At 37.2% G+C, this 25,284-nt stretch overlaps 1 long non-coding RNA gene and 1 pseudogene across 1 annotated transcript; one reads left to right on the top strand and one right to left on the bottom strand.

The window, feature by feature from the left end:
* Positions 1-523: 523 nt before the first annotated feature.
* On the top strand, positions 524-6,609 carry LOC111206478 (annotated as a pseudogene).
* A 16,757-nt stretch (positions 6,610-23,366) lies between these two features.
* LOC125587879 lies at positions 23,367-25,175 on the bottom strand. Its single transcript, XR_007324279.1, has 2 exons — positions 23,978-25,175; positions 23,367-23,578 (listed from the first exon to the last, which is right to left on the bottom strand). It is a non-coding gene; the product is annotated as an uncharacterized LOC125587879 (long non-coding RNA).
* Positions 25,176-25,284: the final 109 nt, after the last annotated feature.

Genomic DNA, 25,284 nt, shown 5'->3' with positions numbered 1-25,284 from the left:
ATCCTAACAATAGTTCTAGGTGATCAAATCAACCAATCAATGTTCAATTTCAAACAATCAAAATCGGTTTTCAGAATTAGGGTTTTAGTGTTTCGATTTTATTAACAAGCAATTTCAATTTCAGGATGATCAAATTCAATCTCAATCAATCAATCAATCAGTTTTAATTAATCAATAGTTTTCGAATTATGTTTTAGGGATTTCGAAAATTTGATCTTAGATCAAAGGGATTTGATTTGAGATTCAAAACCTTTAAGGTTCTAATTTTAATTGATCAATGGATCAATCTCGATTTTTAGGGTTTGGGGATCGAACTTATAGAGCTTCGATTTACTCGCTTAGGGATTGATCTATTATCCTATGGCTTTCATCGTAGAGATTATATTTTAGGGTTTCATTCTTTACAATCAACCAAATTCGATTCATTATGTTCTTAGAATTCGAAATACCTTTAGTTTAGTTGTTTGTAGAAACCAGACCACCAAGAATGAACCTCGAGCTTAGACACTATCGGGATGCGAGCTGGCTGGGACGCGAGCTGCTTCTATCGGATCGCGAGCGGCTCTGATGCGAACGGGAGCTGTTGCTGTCGGATCGCGAGCTGTCCTTGATGTAGGATGGAGCTGAGTTCGTCTAGGATCAGGAACGCCTTGGGGCTGGAGCTGATCAAGTGGACACGAGCTGGAACGGAGCCGCGAATGGATTAGGGTTCGTCGGGTTCAGATTAGGGTTCCAAAGCAAATCGGCGCGCACTGTATCTGTGCGTGAGGGTGCGTCGGTGGTCCGATCGACAAGCGGTTTGCGCTGACTGATTCGTCTCGGCCAGTGCTTCGATTTGATATCTTGATCGTTTTTTGGGTCCTCGCGGTTTGGGAGAACGTCCTCTTCGAAGTTCCGAGGCAGATTCCTTTTCATTTAGGGTTTTAGGGTTTTAGCGATTTGGTTTTAGGTTCAGGGTGTTAGAGGTTATCGTGCTGATAACGTGTTGTAAACTTAAATATTTAGAACTGTAAGTTTCTGTATATTATTAATGAATAAGTGTTCCCTTTATATAGGGGTTACAAGAGAGATAAACGGAAATACAATAATATGAAAGATTACAAATCATAAACATAAACGAATTAGGAAATAGGCAAGTTGTAGCCGCCTCTCTCTCCTCTCCAAGTCTCGCGGCCGCATCTCTCTCTTTAGGGTTGGACCGTTTCTCTCTCTAAGTGTATAGGCCGGTTATGGATCGGGCCGGTTATGGACATCCACCAATTGATTTATAACAATAGACATATTTTTCAACGTTCTTCTCTTGAAAACGCACATGTTGATATTTTTTTTTTGTAAAAATGTAAAGATATTATTACCAATTTTAAGATTTTTGACAGAAGTACAATGATAACAAGAAGCAGAGCAAAGAAAAAAAAAACTAAACAACAACTCAAATCTAGTCGAAGCTGAAACAGACACAACCAACCGAACTGCAGCGAGAAGCCTCAACCAATCCGCACTTACCGCTTGCCAAAAATGGCCGAACCACACTTAAAACGAGAGACAGAACCCGGTAATATTGGCCTCCCCGATGATCCGCTCTTAAAGATTTGGTTCGACGAAGAACAGCTCGAGGTAGACTTCCTGGCATCCGCATACACGACGACAGCCAAGCCAGAGGCCTAGCACACCACCACAACAAGAACGAGCATTATTCCGGCGAGCAGCCACTAAGCAGCAACACGCCAAATCCTATACAAAATGGGCTGATGACAGCAGCAACTCCACAACACACACCACAGTCTATGCTCAAGCCGGAAGAGCCCATCCACTAGGAGACAGACCGTAAACGGCTGACCCCAGTGCTGGGAAGATGAGCGCAAACCAAAGAAAACCCGAGAATCCGCCTGAACCGAAGACCCCTCGATAAAGAAGAGCAACTCGGACATGGACAGTCCTTGAGAACCAAGGAACTGACCGGTTTGAAGCCGGAACACAAACAAACAACAATAACAAGCACTGCGGATAAGAGGACTGAAGAAGTACTGAAGGGAATGCCGAGACCCGAGGAGGACAAGAAATAAGCACCATGAACACGGGGAGAGCCGAAGCCATAGACGACTCCGAATCAAACTCCAAGTTACAGATACACACGCCAAGCGAGACACTGCCGGAGACGACACACGACGAACCCAACAAAACCTCAGACGCGCCTTAGAGGAGAACCTCACCGTACCTTCTGCACTTTGAGCAACGAGAAACCCTAACGTCGACATGCCTCGCGCACCGGAGATACACGCGCCGCCGTGCCACTCCACCAGGATACAAAGACATTAATCACCGGTAGAAGAACAGATCCGAGGCAGAGGAACCACCAGACGTAGCCACGCGCCGCCGATCAACGAGTTTAGCCAGAGATCTATAAAAGGGGGAAATCGATCTGCGATGAAACCCTACCCAAAAGCCGACCCCAACCTCCCCACGACACCGTACCATCCTCGCCGAGTAATCAGAGAACCGAAACAGCCACCAGATTCAGCCTAGGTTCCTTCACCAACGAACGTTCGAACTCCAGGAACAGCCACATATCGGAGGTGGGCGCAGAGGGGAGAGATGGAGCAAAGAGAAAAGGAGAAGAAGGGATGAGAAGCCCTCCGACGGCGAGGAGAGAAGCAACCGCCGGAGGCAAGATCACAAAGTTGTTTGGAGATAAAGTCTGGGGGAGAGAGTTTGGAGAGAGAGAAGGTCTCGCACATGTTGATATTATGTATCAGCCCTAAATGGTATCTAATCATTTCTCTAACAGTACATGATCTTTAATAATTTGCTCCGTCTACAGAAGATTTGACAGCGACACAAATGAAATTTTATATCTATATATAGAGGGCAAGGGTTTTTCCCTCATATATCGATATAAAGGAAAAGATAAGAATCGTTGAAAAGAACCACCTCTCAAATTTCATTTCTTCCCAACCATAGCTTTACATGGCTTCTCGACCTCCCTTTGAGACACATTTCTCTTCCATTTTTGGAAGCTCCTTTCCGAGATCAACTAGTGATGAACCAACCGTCCAAACCTCAGGTGTAAAGCTTCCGGTGATCGATCTTAGCCATCTTACTAATGGCGAGGAGGTCAAGCGCAAAAGATGTGTGAAACAAATGGTTGATGCAGCAAAATAGTGGGGGTTCTTTCAAGTTGTGAACCATGGGATTCCCAAAGAAGTATTTGAGATGATGTTTCGTGAAGACAAGAAACTCTTTGACCGATCCTTTAATGAGAAAGTCCGAGAAAAGTTTTCGGACACATCAAAGCATTGTTACCGGTGGGGAAACCCTAACGCAACTTCCCCGACTCAGTACTCCTTTTCTGAAGCGTTTCACATCACTCTTGCTGAGATCTTAAGTTTTTCTGATGATGGCAACAACTTCAGGTTTCAAACTACTTTATTTGATTTGAGATCTGTCGTATGATGAAACCCTAGTTCTTGAATTGTGTTTACTTTTAATTATTGAATTTCAAATAGTGATTTCGTTTCAGGACAAAATTCTTAGCAAGTCACAGTAACTCGTTGAGATTTTTTGTAACCTTTTTATGAAATTTGGTATAGGTAAATGGACATACTTTAATTTTTTGGAATGAAATTTTGAGGTTCTTTGGAAGATCAAGATTCATAGTCACAAGCGTCTATCTAGTAGTATATATACATAGCAACACTCATCATTATTTTATAGTTATAGAAAACTTTGATAACATTCTATATATATAGATCGGTCGGTTGTTAAAGATACACATAAATACAACATCATATCATTATTATACAATCATATAGATGAAGAAATATTCAATATTTTATTTTATTTTATCCTTTTTTCACAGAACAACAGTTGCAATGTATGTGCAAGAGGTAGCTCGAGTGGCACACATGATATGCGAAATACTGGGGAATCAAGTGAAAGTGAACTCGAAGTATTTCGAGAATATTTTTGCACTACAAAACAGCTTTCTAAGACTTAACAAGTATCACCCTTGTGTTTTTGGTTCGCAAGTGTTTGGTTTGGTTCCTCATACCGATACAAGTTTCATCACCATACTCGCTCAAGATCAAATCGGAGGACTAGAATTGAAGAAAAATGGACAATGGATTGGCGTAAAACCTTGCTCGGAGGCTCTTACTGTGAACATTGGTGACATGTTTCAGGTAACTTTAATCATTGATTATCAAAGTTTATAAGGTTACATGTTGTCTCGTTTAAAAATCGTTTACTTAGTTCTAAGCTTTTAAATTATTTATGACTAATTCGCAACCCAATGACTTAGACTACAGAAGTCTAAAAGTACATATCAAACTATAAACGAAGTTATCTGGTTTAGTATATAATATATGATAATAGAATGTTATGCGAGATATATAAGTACATAGAATGAAAAAGAAAGGTTTGCGTTTTCAATTCTTCTGTTATCACATGTCAAAAATTGATTTTTTCATATATTCTTTGAATCTAGTTACAACAGTATCTTTAACTAATTCCAAGGGAAACAAAGAATGAATTTACTAAGTAAGTTGTGACTAAAAAAAGGGCAATTCTCTCAACATTTTTTAAGTTTATGGGAGGGATTGGTTGGACTTTATCTCCATAATTTAGCTTTATTTATTTTTAAATCACTAAATTTTACCAATCATGTTGTAGCTTTACTTTTAAAAATTAAAGTCTACATCAAGTTTTTATTTAGTTTTACCAATCATTATTTTACTTTATTTTTAAAACTACAGCAAAAAACATAAAGCAAAACTTTTTCTTACGTATTTTAGGCAAAAACCCTACACCTTGTTTTTATAGGTTGTAGAATCTGTAAATGAAAAAAAAATATCTATAATATCAAATAAATTATATAATCATAACAAAAACTCTTATAAATATTTTAATTTTGAATTTGAGTGTTTTAAAATTATTAAGATATTTAAATAATATAAATATTATTTACATATCACATTTTAAATTACAATAAATTTTGATAATTTATTAAAAAAATATTAATATAAATTATTTTAATTGATATAAAATAATAATTTTATATATACAACACATATTTCATACTCCCTTTGTTTCATTATAAGTGTCATTTTAGGTTTCGGCACACGGATTAAGGAAAAAATTAATTTTGTACATTTCCTATAAAAAACACTATTACATATACACCTAACCATATTTCAACCAATAGAAAAATAAATTTTGCATAAAATTTATAAATTTTGTATTGAAAATCGAAAATGACACTTATTTTGTAACCAAAAAAATTCTCTAAAACGACACTTAATATGAAACGGAGGGAGTATATTTTATTTTAAAATATCTACAGCCTACAGCTTACAGCTACAACAAATTTAACTACAGCAAAAATCTCTGCAGAAAAAGTCTACAGTAACAACTTTACAGCTACAACCGATTTATCTACAGCCAAACATCTACAGCTAAATTTTCAAAGCCACAGTCGGACCAATCATCACCTATGTCACACAAATAGACCTCAAAAAACAAAATGACCAAAATAAACTTTTATTTTGAAAATTTTAATATTTTTTTAGTTTTTAAAATTTAAAATCATACCCCCAAAACCTCACCCCTTTAACTCTAAACCCTAAACCCTAAATCATAAACCCTAAACCCTAAATTCTAAATCCTAAACCCAAAAATACACCCCTTAATAAAACATTTTGGTCATTTTGATATTTGAGGTCTATATTTGTGATAAAAACTTTTTTAGGTCTATTCTAAGGAATTTCTCTTAAAAAAATTCATTTACCAAGTAGTTTCAATATGAATCATCTGGATCATAAGAAAACATTCAGCCATTCAGGGGAAACCCTAACTCTTTAAAAAAGCGTTTTTGGAGTTGTGGACATAAAGTTATATGTAAGATTCTGGTCCCTAAAACTTAACACTACTAATCCAAAATCTAATAGATGTTTTTTATAAGTAATCTAATAGATTTTGAATCACTTGACTTTTGTTCTTACAATTAGGTAATTAATCATGCTAAAATCTAACTAATTATCTTATGTATGCGCTATAGGCACTGAGTAATGGAGTGTACCAGAGCGTTAGACATAGAGTGATACCTCCAGCAAACGTGGAGAGGTTGTCGATAGCATTCTTCGTATGTCCCTATCAGGAAACAGAGATTGAATGCTCTGGGAATCCGAAGAAGTATAGAAGATTCAGTTTCAGAGAGTACAAAGAGCAGAGTGAACGTGATGTTAAAGAAACTGGTGATAAGGTAGGCTTGTCTAGGTTTCTCATCTGATCCAAAACTCTTTGACCTTTTGATATAGTGAAGTTAAAAATAATGTTTTCGTTTTTCTGTTGCTGCTATTCCCCAAACTCAAGAGTTTTAACATCTATGCTCAAACCACAAGGTCTTCTAATAATGAAATGTAAGAAAAATAATGTTTTATATAAATATATCTTCCATATTTCTGTTAGACACATTTTCTGTGAAACTTGCTGTGAAACTTATGATCAGTTGTGGTACCCAATACCTACCTTCTGTAGTTATTGCGGTTAGCAGTAGCACTGCGCTCCAAAAAGAGGTTGCACTCTGCTTTTCAATGAAATTGACAAGAGCATGATTAACGCTAGGGTTCGTAGGGTTTTTTTTTTTTTTTTTTGTCTGATTTAAAAAAAAAATTAAAAACGAACCAATCGCGGGCCGCCATGTGTCAGTGAGGCTCGCAAACAGTACAAAACTCAACTAGAGTCGCCTCTTGCAGAAGAGGAGAAGGAGCTTGGTTTTAAGAAAATGGTGGGGCCCACCTCTTAAGAGTCCACTTAAGAGGCAGGGTTAATGGTGGCCTAAGTCTAACACTAATAAAATCTGTGAAATTGTTGTGAAACTAGAGAATAGAATCTATGTTTCTGTATTATTAATAAACATAAGGAGCTATTTATACATAGAGAATTACACCGTCATAGAATAATGGAAAGACTAAAAAAAGGAAATACAAATATGTAAAGAGTACAAATCATAATCTAATAAGAAAAAAGCAAAATGTCGATTCTCTCTCTCTCTCTCTCTCTCTCTCTCTCTCTCTCCTCACGGTCGACTCTCTCTCTCTAGCATTGGGCCGGTTATGAACCGGGCCGGTTATGGACGTCCACAATATGATTTATAACACTCCCTCTTGGATGCCATAACCATACAGGGATTGTAATACGCTTTAGATGTTGCCTCATTAAAACTTTACCAGGAAAACTCAGTGGGATAAAACCATGGTGAATGAAAAAGAGTACAACACGTATTACTCCCCATGCTCTGAACAATTCGCGGCTGGCCTCATGAACAGCCAAGATCTCCGAATGGTTTGAAGATGTGGCCGCGATCGTCTGCTTCATGGAACGCCATGATATGGCCGTTCCATCATGTGTGAAAACATAGCCTGTCTGTGATCGAGCATTGTGTGGATCTGAAAGATAACCTTCATCAGCAAAATCAACTGAACATTCTTTGTTTTTGTTAGTATAAAATAAACCCAAGTCTTTCGTTCCTTGCAGGTAACGAAGAACATGTTTAATCCCGTTCCAGTGCCTTTGGGTTGTAGAAGAGCTTAATCTAGACAATAGATTCACGGCAAAACATATATCTAGTCGTGTGACTAGCCAGATACATCAAAGCTCATATGGCACTGAGATATGACACTTCGGGACCAAGGACATCTTTATCATCCATCTTAGGACGAAACGGATCAGTGTCCAGGCCGAGGGACCTCACGACCATGGGGCTAGATAATGGGTGAGACTAGGCCATGTTGAATCTCTTGAGTACTTTTCTGTATATGCCATTTGATGCACAAGGATTCCATCTCTTATGGACTCAAGTTGTAATCCCAAACAAAACTTTGTTTTTTTTTTCAAGATCTTTCATCTCGAATTCTTTCTTAAGATATTCAACTGTTTGGGAAATCTCTCCAGAGGTTCCTAGGATATTTAAATCATCAACATACACTGCTATAATCACAAAGCCCTGGCCGAATTTCTTTATAAAGATACAAGGGCTGATCGGATCATTTTTGTTTCCTTCTCTCTCTAGATATTCACTTAACCTATTGTACCATATTCGGCCTGATTGTTTCAATCCATAAAGTGACTTATTCAACTTTATACAGTGTTATTCTCGAGTACTCGATTTGTTTTTCAACTCTATACCCTCTGGTACTTTCATATAAATCTCATTATCCAGTGGCCCATATAAGTATGCAGTTACAACATCCATTAACCGCAAGTCTAATTTCTCTCTTATAGCCAGACTTATCAGGAATCTAAAAGTAGTAGCATCCACCACAGGGGAGTATGTCTCCTCATAATCGATTCTTGGTCTCTGTGAGAATCCTTGTGCAACAAGCCGTGCTTTATATCTCATGACCTTTCCATGTTTATTTCTTTTCCTCACAAAGACCCACTTATAGCCGACTAATTTAATATCATATGGTGTCCGGACTATTGGTCCAAAGACATCTCTCTTCTTTAAAGAGTTTAACTCCACGTTTAGCTTCTTTCCATTTGATCCAATCTGATCGTTGAGTGCACTCATAAATAGACGTGGGTTCATGATCCTCATTCAAATCCATAAGTTCAAGTGCTACATTGTATGCAAATATATCATCAATATCGACATTCTTTTTGTTCCATTGTATCCCAGACAAGACATTGTTTATTGAGATCTCATTATTATCAGGACCTTCAATACCTTGAATCTTGGCGTCCCAATGATGTTAGGAGTTTCAAGGCTCCTAAGACAAATGTTGTAGTATAAATGATTGTCGAACCAGTTCTGAGGAATATCAAAGCACCGAGAATGCAAGTACTCACTTAATCTAAGTGCAACCAATGATTTAGATGGGTTTTAAACTACTACTAATACCAGAAAGCAATTACAGAATGATACTTTCTTGACTAAGGGAAAAGAGAACTCATGGGCATAGGGATTAGACCTTGGGTGATCAAGTATCGAACTAAGGATGGCAAATGATTAATCAAACTATCGACCTTAAGCCTAGACACAATTCTAAGCAAGCTCTATGTCTAGATAAATGCTCATTTACTAATATATCTCAAACATCAAATGTCTTTGGTTGAATAATATGAAAGCAATCATTACTAACAAGTCTATTAGCTATTTTAGCACCTTTAACAACAAATGTCTTTGGCAAAGTATACTAAAAGCTTAGGAGAGTTGTCTCAGGCATTTCATCAAACACCTTTTGGGTGGGAAATGCCTATCGATCAACTTTTGAGTGGCCAACTCAGAAGATGCATTATGAATACTCTACTAGCAAGGAACAAGAATGATCTACACTAAAACATTCTAGAACTAACCTAATCACCCTTAATCTCCCTAACCCATGAATTCAAAAGGTGATTACTCACTAATCTCCATGATTCCTCTTAAACCCATATTGGATTTCAGATTAATCATGTAGAGAAATAGATAAGAAATCAACAAGAACACAAGATGAAAGCAATGAAGTCTGAATCAAAAGAAGTTTTACTAGTTGTTCTCCCCGAAAAAAGATATCATGCCTGGTGGCTACAAAAGGTACTTAAAACATAGGTTTAGAAAGTGTAAAACATGCATAATAAAATGACCAAAAAGCCATTGATAAATCATAAGTTCGACCAAATAGACGACGCGGAGCGACCTCCCGGCACGTGCATAATAAAACGTGCACGTCGCTGCGAGAGGTCGCTCCCGGGTCGTTTCTTCCCGAGTGACCTGGCTGTGTCGCTCTGAAGACATCGCTCCCGGCTTGCTCAGAAACCATAAACGCGAGCGACCTTAGGGTGTCGCTCTAGGAGGTCGCTCCCGGCTTGTTCGTCGCTCTCAAATCGACACAACCCGAACGACCTCTGGGTGTCGCTGTGGTGAGGTCGCTCTAGGAGCTGGAGCGACTTCGCCTTGTCGCTCTAGGAGGTTGCTCCGAAGCGTAAATGGCGAGTGAGTTCATGGCGACGCTCCGGTAGGTCGCTCCCATGCATTGCTCGTCCAATGATCACCTTAATCACCTCTTTTGAGCTCCAAACGCACCCAAATGTCTCCAAGAACTCCATGTGGTACTCCAATACCTAATAGAGACATATGTATGCAAAATGCAACCTAGACATGGCTAAATCCTAATCTATATGATGAAAATGCACATGAATAAATGGATAAAACAATGTAAATATGCAAGATATCAACTCCCCCAAACTTGTTCTTTTACTTGTCCACAAGTGAACTTTCTAGAACTCATAGGAAGAGAGGTTTTAAGGTGGGGAGCTCATAGCCAAAAGAAACACAACTAGCACTCAACTCAACATTTAAATTCAGCATTAGTACACTCTCTCTTATTATACTCTAGCTTCTCTAGGCCTATCTCAACTCTTTTCATCCCTACACTCATCATCATGCATTCACACATGCAAATCAGCCAACTCTCAAGTTCATTAAGCATAGCATCAAGTGAATTCTTGCAAATGGTCAATTGGTCCAAATCATTTGGGTAAGGGGATGCTTTTTAATCAAGTGAGTCAAGGGGTTCAAGATATATGATATTCAAGGTGGTATACTCTCAAGACAAGTAGCCTTGACATTGCACATAATATATCTAAGAAAAGGATCAACTCATGCATACAATGCTCAATCTCCATTGTTCTACCTTTTTCCCAAACATATATGATACACATTCATTTCCCTATTCCAAACCCAACTCACATCTCTCACCCAAGGACTTCAAAAGCATTTCCCAACATAAAACTCTTTTTTTTTTACAAGGGATTTCTTGCACTCTTTTGAACACCTCTTAGCTCATACTAGTTTTGCTAGCCCCCTTTCTTTATTCTTTCTTTTTTTTTTTTTTTTTATGTTTGGGGGCCAAGACTTTTCACAAATTGAGCTAGAAGTTTCTCTACTTATCCCATAAAGACTAGTCAATTAAGCACAAGAGTTCACTCTTTTCGTTCAACTTTCTCATACTCACAAATCAAACTTTACAACACTCACCCCCATCCTATGGCTAGACAATAATGTGCCTAATCTAGCAAGAATGAAGATCAAGCATGGTCGTTCCCGATACTCTCAACGTTATGTGCATGTAAGACTTTCCGAAAAAGGCATCACTCATCAATCAATGAAGGCTTAAAAGGAGGAAGGGATTTTGGGGAGAGGTCTACCACTAGAGGTTGTCAAAAAGATTGGCATAAAAGATGTGATAACTCAAGTGTGTATATCCATGATTCAGTACACAAGGGACCATGAACAAGATGCATTAAGTTCGTTCAGTTCAAATAAGGTTGTAGTTGGCTTCAAAGACTGATACTTATACACAACTAATTTATCGAAGTTACTTAAATTTGTTGAGGACCAGGTCGTACAAGCTTCAGATCTCTGGAAGTAAAAAGATTACAAACTGATATGATGCGTTTGTAGTGTTTCAGTAGTATTAGATTAAATTTCTCCCTGCTAATACTTTTGTAGGCCCATATAGTAGATCTTCGTACAATTCCTGAAGCATTGCCATATTTTGTCACACCTAAAACCGTTGAAGAGAACTCAGCGCTGTTGCGGCAGCTGTTGTGTGTTATGTTACTTGACTAAATCGTGAAAATTTGCATATCTCCAAGGGCTTGATGTTGTGTGTTATGTTACTTGACTAAATCGTTCTTCTCACTGGTTTTAAGGCTTTTAAAAGGGTAGCTCATTTTTTAAGACGTTTTTTTTTTGGTAACAAAGGCTGGTTGAAGGGTATCTTCGTAGAGCTACCCAAAGAAGTTACATATTTGCTAATATCCTCACTTGGCATTTGCAGGCGAGTTTAATTTCGTCGTGTTTATGAATATTTGAATTTTCTTGGAACCTATAGACCCTTTTTGTTGGTAAATTCATTTTACTTTGTTTTATATAATGCTAGGGGAAATTGTCATTTAAATCACTAACTTTCAAATTTGGTTGAAAAAGATAGAATTTCACTTGAACCATTTATTTTTTTTAACGTCTGATTAATTATGCTATTACAACATTAAGAAATATTATATAGATGATTCGTATAACGGTAATTCTACCAGAGAATACACGTCTGACTGCATCATTCTAAGCCGCCCTATGAGATCATGTTTGATGATAAGGTCTGCATCATGCTGAAGACCTCTTGTAACTATTTTTTTTCCATAATCTGCATAATTTGCGTTTTTTGAGATTTGAACTTCAGACATTTTGGTGTAGAAGCATTAATGAACATTTACTCAAACCATTGGACTAATGGGGGCAGTGGTTTCCACCACTTGAACCAGTTAAAGCACTAATTTAGTTTGAATAGTCATTTTAAACCTCAACTCAATTTGACTAACTCAAATCAAAGACGACGTTAATTTGTATAACGGATTGATTAGACGGAGTTAATCGCCGTATCTAATCTCTCTTAAGTCCAAGACGTCGTTTTGAATTTTTTTTTAAATTGTATCTGAAAGGAATCGAACCCGTAACCAAAGCTAAACTCGTTGTAAACCCGAACCACTAGACCACTTCCAATTTTGTTAACTTAAAATTTTACAAATAGATATTATTATTAAACCCTTGACTACCTTTCACTCTTCTATTTTACTCAACTTGGCCTCATACTTCCTCCTCCCGCTACCACCGCCACCGCGTCTTTTCCTATTCCTTGTCTGACCGTTATATCTCGCCGCCGCAACTCTCCGGGCAGAGATGGTAACTGGAAAAACACATTTTCAGCGACACCGGCATCTATCTCGGCCTCAAGAACCACCGCTTCTCATTAGAGCAGAGCTAGCTTTAACAACCAATGCAGACATCTCTTCTGCTTTAAGTGACTGATGAAGCGAGCTGAGAGGTAAAGCGAAGTAAAGCTGACCAAGCTAAAGCTCCTCTTCAAAGCTAATGGCTGACACGGCGTAAATCAAATTTAATAATAATATCTATTGGTATTTATTCAAAATGACAAAATTGGAAGTGGTCTAGTGGTTCGGGTTTACAACGAGTTTAACTTTGGTCACGGGTTCGATTCCTTACAGATACAATTTAAAAAAAAAAACGACGTCGTTTGGAGGATTAACTCCGTCTAATCAATCTGTTACCCGAGTTAACGTCGTTTTTAATTTGGTTTAGTCAAATTAAGTTGAGGTTTAAAGTGGTTATTCAATATAAGTTGGTGTTTTAAATGGTCCGGTGAGTCTGTTCTGGAAATATTGAAAGATGGTGCTTCCGTGAAGGTTTGTCCTCTATTAAGCCTTTTGTACTTCTTGGTGTCAACGACTTTAGAGTGGAATCTTTATCGTATTATTGTTTGGCTAATATAGTGATTATGCAACTGATGAGATTTGAATCTTTTACAACATGCAAATCATTCCAATATATTTCCAAATTGGTTTCATATAGTCTTCAGTTCTGCTTTTTCCAATATATTTCCAAATATTTTGGAGATAGCAGTGATAATACTAACTCACTAAACATGAAAAGGCCACTAGCATGTTCATGTATATATAATTTCGGAAAAATGTCTACAGCTTTGTATTGTTGGCTGTAACACTTTGTGTTCATGCGGGTGTCTCTGTTATATTTTAGAATGAATCATTCCAAGCAATCTTGTCAGAGGTTTGACAGCATATCATTGATGCTCTCTCTCTCAAGGCCTTGGACTTGTTCAATAGAGAGTTTGACTTCTTTGAAAAGGTTACATCTATTTCTGGGGCATTATTTCCTCTTCCAAAGGAAGAACGAAGAGCTGGTATAAGAAGGTAGCATTCTAATATTTAGTTTTCATAACTGGACACTATTGGTACAAATGAATCTTCCTGTTAAGTTGTTAACATGCAAGATAATCTATGATATTTTCTCTGGTGGGGAGTTGGAGAAAATCAAAATGCAAGGAGAAGACCTTTATTTGCCTACCGCTCCTAGCATGCTTGTTAAGGGTATCCAGATAGACAGTGGAATACCCCTTCAGTCAGTTGCCAAAGTCCCTATATAACTTTCGACGTTGTCGATCGTGATGGTAACCAGAATGATGTGAAACCACAGGCTTGTATTTTCAAGGTAAGCTTTTGCATTTTCTAAATTTGTAGGCCGATCTAAAAACTGATATCATTTGATGTTTACGTAGTAGTAGCCAACACAATAAATAAATCATTACATATATCTTTTGCCTCCACTTTTGAAAATGCATATAGCTAGGATAGATATAAGTGCGCAAACGTAGCCAGTGTTTCGTAGTCAGTTTTATACATGTCCCAACCTGATCACTCTGAAAAATTCAAAAAAAAAAAAATGATCTGACGTACAAAACAGAGGATTGGAAACCTACAAAAGCACCTGTATAAAAACCCTATGTGGAATTCTACAGAATCCCAAACTAATCTCCTATTCCCTCGATACCCTTTTCTCTTGTTATTTCTCCCAAATATTTGATCTCCGCTTTTATAGAATTCTTTGTATGCTATTTTTAGCTGAAGAATCTTATGTTCCTGGTGAACACTTACCCTCAAAATGTTAGCTGAAGACTTTCTTTATGCTTCACCGGTTGGTGTTTAGTGTACTCTAATTCTCTCTTGTATATAGGTTGGAGATGATTGCCGTCAAGATATTCTTGCCCTGCAAGTGATATCTCTTCTTCGAGACATTTATGTAAGTGCAAAGATGATTGTCGTCGAGATGTTCTCTTGTCATGTGGCCTTGTTTATTCGGCTTTACACGTCTAGTGTTAACACCCTAATACACGCTATTGAAGGATTCCTAATCTACCCAATCCTATCTCTCATCCGTCAAGTACTTCGGCAACTCTTCAACACAACCAAGACACGCTTAAGAGTTTCTCTCTCTCTATAAAATCAGTCTCTGTATTTCTGTCTCTCTACAGACAACTCATAGCTATTTTATAGTTATTCTCCACGTTTCCGAAACCCTAGATCCATGCAACATGGATATGGACATCTTCCATAGCAATAAGTGAAACTTTCCTTTTCTTGGAATTGCACTTATTCCTCTTTCCTTTAGTCATAAACTTGTTCCCCAAATTTATTCTTCTTCTCCAAGATACTCCCTTGCTCTCCAACTTTACACGACTACAGCTCAGCACCTTACATCCACATAGGCTTCACCACTCAACACGTCGTATGCGTCAGCAACTACGTCAGCGACTTCTTAAGGGCAAAAATCTTGCATATTCAATCTCTCCATTTTAGCTTTTTGTGCCGATCAAGCACAATATTCTCCTGGTTCAAAAACTACGTTCCACACCTGGAAACTTCCATACCAAATATGTTTTTCTTTCCCACGAGATGTGCACCACATATGCTTTTCTCCCCCATGAGATATGCATTTTCTGGACCAGAACGTCACTATTCTCCCCCTGATTGATTGCATACTAAGCTAAAACAGATGCTTTGATTTCAAGCCTTACAGCCACACCCCTCTGCTTTTTCATGCGTAATCATGACACAACCCCTACTGCAGCGGAATAGATTACAAGTACTGCATCACGATCTGAAGCACATGTCAAACTACTTTTCGACCAGCTTCTGTTGAGGACATAGTTTCCTTTATGTGTCATCTTCTTGACCATGAGCCCCTCCTCATCCACACTGAGTGCACTCTGCACTCGTTGCTATTGTGTTGGAGTGATTTCACTATCACCCTCCTGATGATCACCTCACATCACGTCCTGATGCACTTTGATTTTTCCCCTTTGTACCACAAACAACTTCGTGTCTTGGCTCCAAGTTTTATGCGTCTTGATCAACCTCAAGATCGTTCCTAACAGAGGTGCACCCTTCTTATGATGTCTCATCCATGATCTCATCAAGTAAGCCACTCTTGGCTAAGAACACCTCTTTAATCCTCTTGGGTTTAATCAACGCCTTGTTCACCTTCTTGGTCATATTTCTGCTCTTCTTACGAGCAAACAGTCCCCTTCTTGTGTCCAACCTTCCCACATAACCATCAACGCATCTGATGTTGCTTCTTGTTTGGCCTGACACAGTTGCTGATGCACTGATTAGTCTCCTTCCTTGTACCAGATGCACAACCATGTTTCAGAACCTCATGTCTGACCTTCATGTTGTTGCACTGATGTACTACCTTCGGTTTGTTACTCACAGCTATGCGCTGTAAAATTTTATGTTGTATTCCTTGTCGTACGTCCCGATGAACTTCTTTGACTCCACCTTTTGATATGCTCCCTTGCACGAAGTGTGATAGCCCCTTATGTTGTACTTCACCAGTACTCTCAGCTCCTTGATATCTCAGTCCCCAGTTCACTTTGGTTGGTTGTCCCATCGATAGAATCTGATCCAAGTCTTTGGTTTCACTATTGAGCATCCTGATATGCTTGCGATTTTCAGCCAAATCACGTTCTAGCATCCTTACTACTCTCTCTTGTTCACCAGTAACAACTTCTCTCAAGTTGCTAACCCCATGTTCAAGAGACTCATTCTTCTCTTTTAAAGCCCCAAGTTCTTCAACCAGTTCTTCAACCAGTTCTTCAACCAGCTTATTTTGCTTCTGAGACATATCATGCTTACGACTCGGTGGTGCAATCTCAGATTCTCATTCTTGAGATTCAACCACTTGTTAAGCAGCACGTGATACTCTCCGCATCATCTGTATCCACATCTGAATCCACATCTGAATCCGAGGACTCATTGGATCTCTCCTTGCGTGCACCAAAAGCAACAAGATTCTTAATCACCTTTGCATCTTCTCCAGACTCTGAATCATCAGACGACTGCAATGGAATTTCTTTTTCCTTAATTGAGTTTGGAGATTCACGTCGAGTGTGTCCAACACCTCTACACTCAGGGCACTTGAGTTCCCTTCGTTGTGCTACAGGACAACCAACCCTCATATGGCCAACGTTTTCACATTCATAGCACTTGAGACCTTCTCTTCTTCTGCCATTGCCACGATCACCTCCCTGATGAATATACTGATTCCTCCCATCAGAGCGAGTCATCATCTTACCAATATTCTTAGCCAACATGCACATGACATCTTCAAACTTCAGAGAACTATTACCATCTTTTTGAGCTACAAGTGTTATATTCCTTGATGCACCACTTGACGTTGATACCGAACTATTGTTTGTCTCCATCTCTTCTGCCTTCAGCATACCCACAAATTTTTCAAACTTGAACTCATTCGTGTTTGTAGTCATCTACAAGACCGCCTTGTGAGCTACAAACTTAGTTGGAAGACAACGTTGTAACTTCTTTACCAAATTCTTCTCCTTGTAGTTCTTTTCAAGTATGAATGCTTCATGCGCTATAGCACTGAGTTTGACACTGAAGCTTGCCACAAAATCCGCATCAGACCATTTGAGATTCTCAAAATGCGACCAAAGATGATCCAGGCGTGTCCTCTTGACCCTCTCATCTCCTTCATACGAGTTCAGCAGCATTTTCCACGCCTCTTTAGGTAAAGTACTCCCCTGAATCAGCTAGAACTATTCTGCTTCAACAGCTCTAAAAATCACCGACAATGCCTTTGTATTAAACTTTGATGCATTGCGCTCTGCTTTTAACCAATCCTCTTTTGGCTTGGGCTTCTTCTCATCTTCTTTGACTATGTTAGGCTCCTCCCAACCAATCTCCACAGCTTTCCACGCATCTTCATTGATTCCTCAAATCATTTGTTTCATGCAAGCCTTCCAATGACCATACTGGTCTGCATTCAACATGATCTCTTTCTACATAGAAACAATCGTGTCCATCTTCACCTTCAGGATCACACCGGTAACTTAGGCGTCCTGCTCGGATACCAATTGTAAGTGCAAATATGACACCACAATGGTAATGTGATACACTAAAATTGGATCTTTGTCTACTGTCAAGTTAACAGTGTAGCTGTAATATCTTTAGATTCAATTCCAGAGGACCAGTTCACACTTTATCTTTATGGGATCAGAATTAAGCTAAACAAAGTGGGGTTTTTTAAAGAAGTCAATAACGTAAATAACAAGTAACAAGCTGAGGTTGTTTTGAATTGATTTAAAGGCGCTAGTCTAGGGTTTCTTCTTCAGGTATGGAAATCGCAAGCCAAGCAATTATTCAAGTTCAGTTTATAACAAATCTAAACTCGGATCACTCAGGTTGAATCAACCCACTCTCGTGGTATTGATTCTTTTGCAAGTCGGTCTTGATGCCTAAACGCTAGCAAACTTTAGAGATCAAGTTCGATATGTTCACAATACACCCTAATATCTACTCTCGCTGACTAGGGATGCAAAGCTCATTCAAATCATATCAAGTCATCAATTAATGGCTAGCTAAATTGATTAACCCTAATTCATGCACTAAGTGATCGGTTCAATCCAAGCAATAAGAACATATATGAATGTAGACAATCTTAAGATGACTTATTTATGCTTCAGCTCACGAATCCAAACCCTAGAACCCTAAACTAACTCGGTGAGTACTCAGACATAACACAAGAACAGAGAAGCATGATTTCTGAATAATACTGCATATATTAGATAATAGAAATCAGAGGGTTCAGGATAATCTTCTCTAGGAGATAGATGAGGCCTTGTCCCTTACAAGTAGCAATCGCCCAAAAATCAAAGCTCTCTCAAGTCTTTTCTTGCGTAAAAACTAAGGTAGGTCTAAAATAATAAATAGGAGACTATATATATAGGAGCCACAGGCGGCTATATGGAAAAATAGGAAATCTAGGGCAAATCCCGAAATATTTGGAAACTTCTTTTTTTATCTCTGCCGCTGGAGCATGCACTCAGGCTGCTCTGGTCGACTGTTCTGCGCGAAAGACTCCAATTCACACTCTTTTTCTCTTCTTTCCCTCTATCTGGTCTAACTCTCATCCAATGCAACTCCAGACCTGTAATGACTCAAATGGACTAAAAGACTCGATAAAACTGAAAACTATTAGTAAGACATACATATAATGTGCCAAAAACACAATATATCATAATGCAGAAAGTAAACCGAGAGATAATAATCAAGTACAAACAACCTCTTTGCTTTATTAGAAATCACATTTAAACAATCTTTACAAGACCTTGTTTATTCAGCTTTACACGTTTAGTGTTAACACCCTAAAACATGCTACTAAAATATTCCTAATCTACCCAACTCTGTCTCTCCTCCGTCAAGTACTTCGGCAACTGCTTCAGAACGACCAAGACACACTTAAGAGCTTCTCTCTCTCTCTCTCTCTCTAAAATCATCCTTTGTGTCTTTATCTTTCAACAAGAGTTTGGACCCGTTGGCTCACCCTCTTTTGAAATGGTATGGGGTAACGTCCTCACCATCAGTGTTGGTTATGGGGTGGTGAGTCTTTTACTCCAGCCCAAAGACAGACACAACGACAATCTCCTCTTTGACAAGTATGATAACCTTCACACTTTTGAAACCCTCTGTTCTGAATCTATGTGGGAAAATTCATGAAATAACCATTACATATTTTCATAAATGCAGCAAGGGAAGGCTTGTTCACATTGATTTTAGTTTCATTCTTGAAACTTCCCATGGTGGAAACATGCGTTTTGAGAATGCACATTTTAAACTAAGCCACGAGATGACACAATTGCTTGATCCATAAAGTTACATGAAGAGAGAAATCTGGCATCAGTTTGTGAAGTAAAATTTCTCCACACTTTACCTTTTTGACATAATTCCAATGAGAGAGGTTCTGAGATAGTTCTATACTCTCTCTCGTATAGCTTGTGTGTGAAAGGTTACTTGGCTGCTCATCGGTACATGGAGGGGATCATCATTACAGTGGAAATGATGGTGGGAAGTGGGTTGCCTTGCTTCAGCAGAGGAGATCCAATTGAGAAACTTCGCAAGAGATTTCATTCCGAGATGAGTGAGCGTGAAGCCGCACACTTCATGATCCATGTATGTACTGATTTCTACAACAACTGGACCACATATGTGTACGACGACTTGATACAATTTATGCAACAAGGCATCGAGAAGTAAACGCCAGAGAAGATATTCTTCTGCGTATTCAGAACAAGAAAAAAATTTTATGTCTAATCAAATTACCGAACAATAAAATTTGAATGATCGTGGTTTCTAATGATTAATACTAGCTTGTTGGAAAAGAGAGAAACCTTCTCTGAGTTTTCTTAAAATAACATTAGCATATGGCACTGTTCCGATAAAGATGCCTCCAGGACGAAGTAAAGCTGAAACATTTGCCAAGCCTCACCTTGCAAGCATCTCGATAGTCCAAGAGTAAACTAAATGTGAAAATTGATGAATTTTCGTCCTCTAACTCTTCAAAACCCAATCTAACAAGTGAATTATTCAGACATAAGCAGAATCAGAAATCATAGTATGAATAAATTGAATTAAGAAATAAAAAAGAGTAAATAAAGGATTTCAAAATCTTCTCTTTGCTGAGTTTTAATTTGTCTCACCTAAAAAATCTCTAAAAAAAATCTCTCTCTCCGTCAAAATAATGAATTGCCAAACTCTTGAAAACCTAAATAAAGTCTAAAGACACAAAAGGATCTAATTGGAAATAATGGAAACTTTGGGCCCATCTTCAATTCTTGAAACTTGATAAAAATCCGTCGTGAAGTGCTTAATCCCGATGGGTGTGGACCAACACCATGAATGGATGCGATCGACACCAGCCCAAAACATGGTCTATCACTTATGTTTTCAGCTGTCATTCTCCTGAAGCTCCTAAGTGCTCTAAAAGCTATTTATAAACCTGCAATGACTGGAAAAGAACTGAAAAGACCAAAAATACCATGATATATCATGAATCTCTGTTAAATCAGACGTATTTATTTCAGCCATTGTGTGTGGTCTCACTTCGGATCTTTAGAGGGCTATTTTTTCTTAACCCTTCCTCCCCCTTTCAAGCGTCAAATGATGGATTTCAGACCCACACAAAGTTTAGGGTTAGGATTTTGATATTATGTATCAAATAAGAAAAAAATAAAATGACTTTTCTTTGCTATGATTTCAAGGTAAAATGTGTTTCGTATTGTACATGAATCGAGATACAATGAAGATGGATAAAAATGTATAGTTGTATATATATAAGAAATACATAAGAGTATGTGATTTAAGCCTATGGAGGCTGCCAAGAGGTCCAGATCCCTTTCTTCTTCTTCTTCCTCCTCCTTCTCTTTTATTCATGTCTTCTATAGGGATTGTAAGGGAAGATTGATCTCCGGTGTGAATCCGGCACCATTAAAACCTTTTTAATTGCTTTGATCTTTCTTATGTTTTTGGTTGACTCATTGAAGTGACGTTGACTTTCTTTAGACTTATACTAGAATTTTGTTCTACTATGTTTTATTACTGTCTTAGTGAACTTTCGGACTGTTAAGCCGGATTTTGTAAGTGGGTTTCAAAGGAGGTGAAACCCGCCTCCAACATCACTAGCTAGTTTCATTAGATAGGTTCAGGCACTGGCTAACAAACTCAGATACTAATACTTAAAAATAAAAATAAAATAAATGATGGGCTTGCTTCTTGCTCTTCTAGAGTTTGATTTGTTCTTCGAAAGATTTACACTACAACGCAGTTTTCGAGTTTATTATTTCACTCTAGGACAGTTTCAACTAGCAATACACTTTTTCTCTCATCTCAACACCTTCTCTTCTCTTCCCAGCGTATGAAAACTCATTACTACCCTTTTTCATTATCTCTCTTTTAAATCTAACAAAAATACAAAAAAACGAATTATGTGGCCATAAATCAATCTCTTTTTCTCTTTCTATTTCCTTATCTCTTAAATTTTTTTCTTGTCTTTCTCATACAATTTTTTTTCTTCTGTAAAACAAATCATGCTGAGAAGAAGATGAAGATTATGATGAAGATGAAAAACACATGACGATGGAGTTCGATTTTGCAACCCTTAGTCGGCCTCATATAGAACCAGTAGAAGAATAAGATGAGGAAAGAGAGGATGACAGAGTTGATGATGAAGACAGCGACGACAGTGAGAACAAAGACACGACGGCAAGGATGACAAAGGTGAATGTGAGGTATGATTTTGAGATAATAAGTTTGTATGGAATCATCGGCATCAACGTTTGGAATCCTCGACTCATCTTCCACCGTGGATTTAACCATCGTTCCGGTGATGGATAGATAACTTCGATGAATTTGGTTTGTGCATATGGCTGCCTCCTTATAATTTCAATGAAGCGGTTATGACTGAACTGAAATCTAATGAGTTCTTGTCTTCTGATTAAAATTTCAACGAAGTGGTTATGACTGAACTGAACAACGACTCCGGTTGTCATCGTTAAAGGTGTAAAGATTTGTAATTTTTGAATGCACATACCCATCTTTGTGAATTACACAGATCATTGTTTGGTTTGTAATCAGTGTACACGTGGACAGTCAAACATTGTGTACACATGGATAGTCAAAAGTTGTAATGGAAATTTAAGAAGGATTATTATCAAATATTTTATATTTATCTTACGTCTCTTGATGTGTTTTCACTGATCAACATATATAATGCTGCAAAATAGTATTCCACATGTACAAATAATTCTCAGTATCCACATGTACATTTATGTGTACAAGAGACTAAAAGATGGACAATGATTTGGCGTTGCAATGAATATTAACATTTAGTAATCACTACAAGAGAACGTGGGAGTAACGACTACGATTTACGACTACAAATTTGTAGTCGTAAATTAACTTCGATTTTACGTCTAAGTTACGACTACAGTAAAGTTCGTCGTAGCTTAAACGTAATTTTGCTACTAATCGGGTTAGTCATAAATTGGTCGTAAATTAACTTCGCATTTACGACTACACTTTCAGGTAGTCGTAATGTAGCCGTAAATTTGTGACTAAATTACATCGAAGATCTACCATCTGATTAACAACCAATTTAAGAGAAACGTAGTTGCACATTGGTGGTTAAGTTATTATCAAACTTAAATTCGTTGTAACATTGTTACCTACCAAAATCAAAATTTCCCTATAAATATATATCGGATTGGATACCAAACTTTCCATATCAAAAGAAAATTGGATGAATCAGATGGAAAGACTTGTATTTTATTAAGTTATTTGCAACTATTACACCATAAATAAATATGATTGAATCAAGTCTTGAAGACTAAACATCAGTGTACATGTGTACATCAACGTGCATGCGTACATGTGGACACCTACGAGTACATGTACATGTAAAACACTTGCAAACAAAGAATGCGAGTGTTTATTTTACTTGGACAATGCTTCTCCTCTAAAACTTATCAAACTAAAACATACCAAATCTTCTTACCAAGTCAGCTTCAATGTTGTATATCTCTCATACAGAATGGGTACCCGTTTTTTGGTCGATGCGCCACAGCCGGCGCTTGTGGTACCAATCAAGTGTTCAAGATTATATGTACGAGCAATGCAACATTTGATATTTTTTATACATGGCTTTCACAATAAAAAAAATCATAAGAATATTACTTAGTACAAGACATTCCCACCAAATGTTGTTCGCATGGACAACTGAGATGTCCACATGGACAATTTACACAAGGCGTACACATGGACAACTTACACGAGGCATACACATGAATAGCTTCTTGTCTTTGACTCCATGCCAAGTCTTGTCCACATTATGGAGTTGTCCGTCCAAGAACAAAAATAATAATAAAATAACAGATAATTCAATGAAGACACATCGTTCAAACCAACATTTCCAACAAAACAAATACATCATATAGCAATATAACATAAAAACAGAACCTTATGTTTCTCTAGGATCCATACAGAACTGAATTAGCTTTGTAAGTCATTTCAAAATACTAGATTCAAAAATCATATATACTTTGTGAATCATCCAAAGCTAAGTTTCAAAGGTAATACATAATAAGCTGAGCTGATATAAATAAATAAAAAACGAATCTAAAGGAAGCAAGCTGCATCTTTTGGAATCAGAGATCAACTTTATGATTGAAATTCAGTATTGAGCAGGAGAAATCAAATATATTAAATGTAATCTTACCTCGCCAAACTGCCGTCAACTTAGTTCCAATCTCTCCGGATTTACATCATCTAGCTTCATCTGCGGCTGAGACGGAGATTGAGCAGGAGGTGGAGATACATCGGGTTTCTTAGCCACTTTCCCTTTGCCTTCATTTGTACTTATGGCTACAGCTCGTTTTTATGATATTTCTCTGGTGGTTATTCTTGTGGAGGATGAAGGTAGAGGTGGAGAAGAATAAGATAGACCAACGAATCAAGACTTTGATTCAGAAAAACCCACCATCAGAACATGAGAGAGGTGTATGCACGCTTAGATTTTTTGTTTCTTTGTTTCAAATCAGTATAATTTGATCCAAAACCACTTTATCGACATAGAAAAAGAGAAAAGAAGGTGATGAAAGAGATAAAGAAGAAGAAAACAATTTTATTTATAAAAAAAGGTATGGCTGTAAATAAAAGAAGAACAAAAGAGATATTGTGCTTTTCACACGCCACAAAAGGTGAGTGTTGTTAGGGTTAGTGCTGTCATTTTACTTCCAAAAACTACTTCAGTAGTGGAATCTTATATATTTATTGAAAGAAATTTAATGGTTATATATGCTTATATAAAAGAATTAGATTTGTAGGTAAAGAATTATTAGAACTTTTTATGTTTTCTAAAAATCTTATGCAAAAAAAAAACTCTATTTTTTTATTTCTTGAAAGCTAGAGTATTCTCGGTTTTTTCACGTGTTAAAATAAAATATAAAGTAATTCTAAAACAAATTATTTGAATTACTATAATATTACTTTTCTGTAAGAGAAATATTTGTAATGATTAAGGTTTACGTTGTTGAACTATTTTAAATCTCACAAATCTTCTAAAAATATATACAGAAATTTTTGATTATCCAAGTATTTGAAATTAAAAGTTAAAATTTTAAAATTTCAATTATTATTCAAAAACTATAACAATGTAAACATAATATATAAAACTTATAATATAATTACCCGCAAAATTACGGGCAAACACCTGGTACTAATAACTAAACCATAAAAAATAAACTGGTTCCTTGGAATGTCCAATAAATATGTATAGGTTTATCAGTTTTATAGATTTCTAATTAAGGGTATACAGACTAGCCCGTTAACTAAAAAAATATAATAATCAATGAACACAGATTTACCAGTTTATTGGAATTTTTATTGGTTCATTTTAACTTTTTATTGGAATTTTTTTAACTAAAGGTATACAAACAAACAACACATGTCATATAATGATTTATTTATCTAAAAATAAAATATTATAATTTCTTTGTAAATTATGATTGTGTGTTATATAAATAA

Source organism: Brassica napus, chromosome C5 (genome assembly GCF_020379485.1).
Source record: "Brassica napus cultivar Da-Ae chromosome C5, Da-Ae, whole genome shotgun sequence".
NCBI lineage: Eukaryota > Viridiplantae > Streptophyta > Magnoliopsida > Brassicales > Brassicaceae > Brassica > Brassica napus.
Note: the sequence above shows the minus strand (reverse complement) of the source record. Positions and strands in the feature narration are given on the sequence as shown.